This window comes from Orycteropus afer, unplaced genomic scaffold (genome assembly GCF_000298275.1).
Source record: "Orycteropus afer afer isolate SDZICR_OR568_19922 unplaced genomic scaffold, OryAfe1.0 scaffold00665, whole genome shotgun sequence".
Taxonomy (NCBI): domain Eukaryota; kingdom Metazoa; phylum Chordata; class Mammalia; order Tubulidentata; family Orycteropodidae; genus Orycteropus; species Orycteropus afer.
This window is the reverse complement of record NW_006922252.1, coordinates 1086483-1095290: the sequence shown is the minus strand read 5'-3', so window position 1 is coordinate 1095290 and position 8808 is coordinate 1086483.

Genomic DNA, 8808 nt, shown 5'->3' with positions numbered 1-8808 from the left:
AATGACTTTCAAGAAGACAAGCCTAACTTTAAGTGTTGATGACAGGTACTTTAGAGTGTAATTGTGTCTCAAAGTCAAATCTTCAGAACATGTTAGCAGAAATCAGTGTTCTTAACAAAGTTAGTGCCAGCCCACCCCTGTTGGTATCTGAAAAGACACACAGATAGAGTATTACTAAAGACTTACAGAAGCATTTCCACCACCAATGTGAATGTATATTATAAAGTAATATGTTAGAAAGCTGAGAACAATAAAAGTTTCTTAAATATAGCATTTTCCATGTTTGCACATTGGTAACATGGAAACAGCTGAATGCCAAATGTCTTCATTTTTGGCAAAACCCTTTATTAAGACCAAGCATGGAAATTTTCAGCCTGAAAAACATTATCTTTGCCAAAGTTACAATACATTTGAACACACAGTTTTTAAAAGAAATATCTTCCCTCCTAAAATGATGAAGTTTAATTTTATTTTTTTAAATATCATGTGGAAAATTATCTATGATTTAAGAAACAAGTATGAGTAATTAAAAACAATGCCAAAATTAATGATATATAGATATAGATACAGATTTTTTTTTTTTCTCTCATATTAAAACACTTTTGATTTGGCCTCAATAGGCTTTCAATCACAAGATGAAAAACATTGCTTTTTGTCTTTTTTGTTTTGTAATGTGAAGTATATAATTTTTAGATTAATCAATTGACAGGTAAGAGAGAGATAAAGAAAGAAAGAAAAAGAAAGGGAGGAAAGGAAAGTTTTCTGATAAAAACATATCTAATAAGGGACTAATTTGTAAAATTTAAGGAAAAATTCAATACCTCAATGACAAATAAACAACAATTCAATTAAAAAATTGGCAGAGGAAATGAACACATACTTCACCAAAGCAGACACACAGGCATTAACACATACATGAAGTAATGCTCACAATCATTAACAATCAGACATCTGCAAATCAAAACAAAAATGGGATATCATCTTACCTCAGCAATAACAGCAAAGTTACAAAAAACAAAAAACAAAAACAAACAAACAAACAAAAAATGCTGCCAAATGTGTGGAGAGGTTGCAACTCTCTTACACTTCTGGTGAGTTTGTAAGAAATGGTACAACTCTTGTAGGTGCTTTTGAGTTGTGGTGTTGGCAAAGAAAACGGAAAGTTCCATGGACTGCCAGAAGAACTAACAAATCTGTCCTGGAAGAAGTGCAGCCAGAATGCTCTTTGGAAGTAAGAATGGCCAGACTTCATCTCATCTACTTTGGTCATGTTGTCAGAAAGGACCATTCTCTAGGGAAGGATATCATGCTTCGTATCATGAAGGGTCAGTGTAAAGGGAAAGACCCTTCATGAGATGGATGGACTCTGTGACACTGTTGTTACAACGATGGGTTCAGGAATATTAAAGATTGTGAAATTGGCTCAAGACTGGGCAGTGTTTCATTCTGTTGTGCATAAGGTCACTACAAGTGGGAGCCAACTTGGAGGCACTTAATAACAAAAAAAAACTGTTGAAAATGGTATGGTACTTCCTTAAAAATTTGGAAACAGAAATATTATACACACCAGTAACCTCATTGCTATGTATATATCTTAGAGAAATGAAAGTCGTGACCCAAAGAGATACATGCACACCCATGTTTATCACAGCATTAATCACAATATCAAAAAGATAGAAGCAACCTTAGTGCCTATTAATGGATGAATGGATAAACAAACTATGATATGCACATAAAATAGAATATTACTCAATGTTAAAGAATAATGAAGAATCTGAGAAATACCTCAGAACATGGATGCAATTTGAGGACATTATTCTGAGTACAATAGCTCAATCACAAAAGAATAAATGATGTGTTGTTGTTATGTGCTATCAAGTTGGCCCTGACTCATAGTAACCCCTCCTTAGGCTTCCAAGGTGGTGATATCACTATGGAAATAGATTCCCCAACCTTCCTCTGAGGAGTATAATTTATGAGACCTCTAATCTGAAAACTTAAGAAAAGGTTTACTTGCAGAAAGAAATATTCTTTAATGGTTACCAGGAATAAGAGAAGGAAAGGTTAATAATTAATGAGACAGTAATTAAGGGTAATGAAGGTAAAGGCGATACACAGTAAGGGAGAGGGTAGCACAACATGACTAATGGCAGAGGAAATCATTGGAATGTGTACAAGAGTAAAAGACAACAAAGATAAATACTATTATATATACTAGACTAGGAGCTCTGGTAGCATAGTGCCTAAGGCACTTGACTGCTAACCAGGAAGCTGGCGGTTCAAACCCACCAGCCGCTCCTCAGAAGGAAGGTTGGGCAATCCTACTTCCGTAGTGATAACTGCCTCAGAAACCCAAGGAGGGGTCCCTAGGAGTCGGGCCAACTTGATGGCAAATAACAACGTATACTAGACTATATGAAAAAGAATGTAACACTGGGATTGACTGAAGACTCATTAACAACCTGCAATATGCAGATGACACATATTCCTGAAAGTTAAGAGGACTTGAAAACTTACTGATGAAGATCAAAGACCACAGTTTTCAGTATGGATTACATTTTAACATAAATAAAACAAAAATCTGAGTTCTGGTAAGATGGCACAACATGCAGACAAACTACACAGATCCTCTTCAACAAAGAAAAGAGGAACTAATTACTACAGATATAGAAGTTAATCCTGGAGCCCTGAGCTTTGAAAGGAAGGATACAGAAATGGACTAAACTTTAACTAGTAGAATAACCTGAATGAAAACTCTGAAAAAAGAGTCATACAGAGCTGCAGTCTGTCAGCGATCTGGACTGCATGGAAAGCTTGGATATTGCCAAGTGATGTTAAATCAAAAACCAAACTCACTGCCATAGAGTTGGATCTGACTCATAGGGACCCCTCCGTGGGTTTCCAATGCAGTATCACTACAGAAGTACATTGCCCAATCTTCCTTCCAAGGAGTGGTTGGGTTTGAACTACTAGCCTTCTGGTTAGCAGTCAAATGCCTTAGGCACTATGCCACCAGAGCTCCCCCAAGTGGTGTTTGGACATAAGAATTAACCTAAAAATCAGCCTTGCTAGCTAGGGGCTGCACGGAGGACTGCACTGGGGGCTGGCAAATAAAGGATGGAGCAGCAAAGAGGTAGATGGGCTGAGCTGTGGACTTTTGGCTGTCTGGACAGGGCAGCCATTTTGATGTTTATAAGCAGTTTGACCACTTTGGATATTTAAAATGACAGTGTTCTCTCAGATTCCAGGGACCTATGAATAGGCTTCACTTGCTGGGGACTGCAAGGATGTTCTGGACATAAAGGACTGGAAAGGTGTGATTTTCCCCTTGTTATTCCCCACACACTTTTGGTGAACAGAGATATGACTATCATTCACATCCACCCACCTTCTGGGTAGGCAAGAATTCCAACCCAGTCTTTGTACTCTTATGGACATTGAGTGCCATGCCCCACCCTGCCCAGATTTTTTTTTTTTTTTTTTTTTTAGTTTGTTTGTTTTTTTCTGTTTTTAAATTATTTTTATTATTTATGTATTTCTTTTTCTTTTTCTTTTTAAATATTATTCTTTCTTCTTCCTTTCCAATGTTCTAGTTTTCAGCTTTTTCTCTCTTCCCTGTTCCTGATTCCCATTTTGTTTTCTTGTGATTCTCCCAATTCCTTGGTTTTCTTTTTGTATGTTTCCTGTTTCTTTCTTCATTATTCTACTGCTTACTCTACCCCTTTTCTCTTATTCTCGCCTCCCAGACATTTTTTTTTCCCTTTTCCTATGCATATTTCTTTGGACTTTTAAAAGTATTTAAATATTTTCTCTCTTTTATAACCTTCTTTTTCTTTTTTCTCTTGTTAGTGGTTGTTTCTGTGGTGTGATTTTTGTTCACTTGCTTTTACTTTTTCGATGGTTTTTTTAATGTTGTTTTTGTCTGACTGAATGGGAGACAGCAGCTGTGACATATGAGCAACCACACCCACACCTCCTGCAGCTCCACTTACTGAATGAGAGCCTACACTTCCTTCTGCACCAACTGGACAATGATACATGACCACCAAGAGCCTGACTCATCCTTAACTGCTCTTCACAAACAGTTAACAGAGACCTGTGCAGCCACTCTCATTTTCTATCACACCCACCAGGAGACAGGTGGTGAGAGCATAAGTGCTGCAAACTAGTGAATGGAGGAGCACAGTACACTGTTTACTCAGAAACATAAAAAAAAAAAGAAAAGAAAATCTTAGATGAATCACTTCAAAGTACAATCACCAAATAAAACAAAGTTACAATGTCTCAGAGACAACAGGCAAACACAGTCAATACAAAAAAGCAAGTTAAAGTAATAGAAACAAGGGAAAAGGATATACACCCAGAAAGAACACATCCTTAAGGAAGAAACAGCATTGGAATTCCTTGATAAGGAATTCAAAATAATTATATTTAGTTACCTTCAAAGGATTGAGAGACAGATCAAGGAAAACATTGACAAAATGAAGGAAAACACAGACAAAACACCGGAACAATATTGGAAGAAAATACAAGAACAAAATGACAAAATAAATGAAAAATTGGAAATGATACAAAATCTACAGATAGAAAGACAAAAGATTAATATTAAATTTTCAGAAATAGATAATATATCAAAAGGGCAAATGAGCAGAATTAAATCAATGGAAGACAGAATTAATGAGATTGAAGACAAACACCTCAACACTTCTTTGGAAAGGGATCAGTCAGAAAAAATATCAAAACAAAATGAAGAAAGCCTAAGGTTCATGTGGGACACCATCAAAAGGAATAGCCCACATGTAATCAGGATTTCAGAACAGGAAGAGACAAAGAAAACCACTGAGAAAATTGTTCAATATTTGTTGGAAGAGAACTTTCCTGATACAATGAAAAATTAGAACATATTCATTCAGGAAGTCCAATGAACCCCAAGCAGGATAGACCCGAAAATATATTCAACAAGACATATCATCATCAAAATCACCACAACCAAAGACCAAGAAAGAATCCTAAAAGCAGCACAAGAAAAACAAAATGTTCCCTACAAGGGGCAACCAATAAGAATAAGCTCACATTTCTTGGCAGAAACCATGCAGGTGAGAAGATAATGGGATGGCATATATAAAACCCTGAAAGAGAAAAATTTCCAACCAAGCATTATATACCCAGCAAAATTGTTCCTCAAATATGGTGGTGAAATTAGGACATTTGCAGATAAGCAGAAATTAAGGGAATTTGTTAAAACTAGACCAACCCTACAAGAGATACTAAAGGGAATCCTTTGAACAGAGAACCAATAATAGCAAACAACAACTGACCATTAGTACACAAGATGACATAACCCAGAAACCAGCACAGCGATGGAAGTATCCAAAGTGAATAAGCTTACAAGATTGTAAACAGGGAACCAGAGACATCAATTGGCAAACGAGGACAACTATAAACCAAAAAGAGGGAATAAATAGTGTAGAACTTCTAATGGTGAAGAAGTCAAGAGAGTTGCAAAATAGAAAAGACTGTTGTAAACTTAGGGAAAAAATTATAAGTCACAGGGTAAGCTCAAAGAAAAATGATAAATCTTCACATCACAATAAAAAAGAGGACAAACACGAATATTTAGCAAATACTAAAACAATAGTAATGAAGGAAATGATAACACGATTCATAAACAAAAAATTATATGAAACAAAGAAAAAAGGAACACCATAAAAAATACATAACAAAATGACAGCAACAAATCCATACTTGTCAATAATTACACTAAATGTCAATGGATTAAATGCACCACTTAAGAGATGGAGAGTTGCAGACTGAATAAGAAAACGTAACCCAACAATGTGCTGTCTACAAGAGACATGGCTTAGAGACCAAGATAAAAATAGAGTAAAAGTCAAGGGTTAGAAAAAGATATATCAAGCAAATGGCAACCAAAAAGGAGCAGGAGTGGCAATACTAATTTCTGATAAAATTGATTTTAAGCCAAAAACCACTATAAGACACAAGGAAGGACATTGTACAATGATTAATGGATCAATCAAATAAGAAAATATAACTATAATAAATACTTATGAACTCAATGAAAAAGCCCAAAAATACACAAATCAGACTACAAAGTTGAAAAGAAAACAAAAATTCTCACAAAGGAGACCAATAAAAAACATCATGGAGAAAAGATTGAAGTTGTCAAAGATTTCTTTTACTGGGATCCACAATCAACACCTATGGAAGCAGAAGTCAAAAAATCAGATGTAATACTGTGTTGGGCAAATTTTTCTGCAAAATATCTTTTTAAAATGTTGAAAAGCAAACATGTCACTTTAAGTCTAAGGTGTGTCTTCTGTTTTCATTTGTTTTAGGGGTGACTATTGCAGATGGTTTATTTATATTAAACTTAGACAAAGCTAAGGCAGAAGTCAAATGTTTGTGATTTTTCTAGCTCCAATATAATTATTTCCTGGTATGATGATACCTCTCACTGCTATAGGCTCCTTGAGCACCAGAGATGATTCATAAATCTGTATGTGAGAGTGACTAATTATTATCTGAGCAGATAAGCCTATGATAATTATGCTTTGGTGAGAATACTGTGGTTGCTAGAATAAATATCAGTAAAATGCATTTTGCCTATATAACCTTCTGTTAGCTGATAAGATTTTAATAGTGCTTTTATTTTTGGTAAACCTTTAATACTTTAACTTTCTTTTGTTCTAATGCCTTTAGAAACCCAAAACAATAAAATACAAAATGAATCCTTTGTAATAAAAGGAGGCTTCCCAAAAACAAAACAAAATAATAAAATGTTGAAAAGCAAAGATGTCACTTTAAGTCTAAGGTAACCCAAGCCATGGTATTTTCAATTGCCTCATATGCACATGAAAGGTGGATAATGAATAAGGAAGACCTAAGAAGCAGATGATTTTGAATTGTAGTATAGGCAAAGAATACTGAACATGGTATGAATTGCCAAATGAAAAAACAAATCTGCCCTAGAAGAAGTATCTCTGGAATGCTCCTTAGAAGTGAGTATGGCCAGACTTCATCCCACCTATTTTGGTCATATTGTCAGAAGGGACTAGTCCCTGGAGAAAGATATCATGCTATGTAAACTGAAGGGTCAGAGAAAAAGGGGAAGGCCTTTAATGAGATGAACTGACACATTGCCTGCAACAATGGGCTCAAGCGTATCAAGGATTGTGAGGATAGCCCAGGACCTGGCAGTGTTTCATTCTATTGTACATAGGGTTGCAATGTGTCAGAATCAATTTGATGGCACCTAAGAAGAACGACAATAATGATATACACAATCCTGTAATAACAGTCATTAGAAACAACACCTACAGGTAGATACATAGGAGAAAAAAATCTTATAAAATATGCAAAAATTGATCTTTTATAATAATATTATGAAAAATAGTTTTACTGTTGATTTAAAAGTACTAGATGAAATTAAAACAATTTTTTTAAAAGACAATGACTTTTGAGACAGAATTCTATGACAGCATTCAATGCAGTTTATGGAAGTAAAATATATGAAAATATAACATTATTCACTATAGTAGATCTCACAATATTATGATTTATGGGGAAGCTATAATTGACATGTACAAAGAATGAATTAATAAACAATTATGTAAATATAATGAACAGTGAATTAAATGTTCGGGCTCTATCTATTCCACGTTCACCTTCTACTCTGTCCATGTACTTCTTCACATATGGTATTTCTTCAGAGGTATTTCTTTCCCATGAATATAATTAATATATTCAGAATAATTTGCAAGTTAACATGTCTGTAATAATTTTTGTTATTTTTTGGCCAGTTTTAGGTTTATAGAAAATTGTGCCTTATATAACAGGAGTTACCACATACCCAATATCCACCTATAAACTGCTTCTCCTATTAATATCTTATATGGTACATTTTTTAGAGTTGATTAATCAATATTGATACATTATTATTAACTAAAGTCCATAGTTTACAATATGGTTGACTTCTCGATATATGCACAGTGTTTCATGTTCACTGTTACATTATTTTAGAAAACAGGTTTACTTTTCTAAATATGTTCTATGCTCACTTATTCTACCATCCTCAACTCCTCTGAGCCCACTATGACCACAGATCTTTTACTCTCTCTACAGTTTTGTCTGGACAGTGCAGTGTTTCGTTCTGTTGTACATAGGGTTGCTATGAGTCAAAATTTACTTGATGGTACCTAGCAACATAGATTTTCCTTTTCCAATGGATCATATGTTTGGAATTGTACAGTGTTTAGTTTTTTTTTCAAATTGGCTTCCTTCATTTAACAATGCACATTCAAGATTTCTTGATGCCTTTTTGTAGCTTAATAGTTCATGTATTTTGATTTATGAACAATATATTGTGGGGATATACCAAAGTTTGTCTATTGAATGGCAGGAATCTTGGTTGGTTTCAATTTTGGACAATGATGAATAGAGCTGCAATAAACATTCATGCACAGGTTTTTATGTTCTTGTTGTTAACTGCCATCCAGCATTTCCGACTCATAACAACCCTATGCAGAGCAAAACGAAACACTTCCAGTCCCAGGACAGTTCCATGGTCCTTCCTATACTTGAGCCCATCGCCACAGCCACTGTGTCAATCCATCTTGTTGAGGGCCTTCCCCTCCTCTGTCTACGTTCCACCTTACCAAGCATGACATACTTCTCCGGAGAATGGTCCCTTCTGACAACATGACCAAAGTAGGTGAGACAGGCTGGCCATTCTCACTTCCAAGGAGCATTCCAGCTGCACTTCCTCCAGGACAGATTTGTTAGATCTTT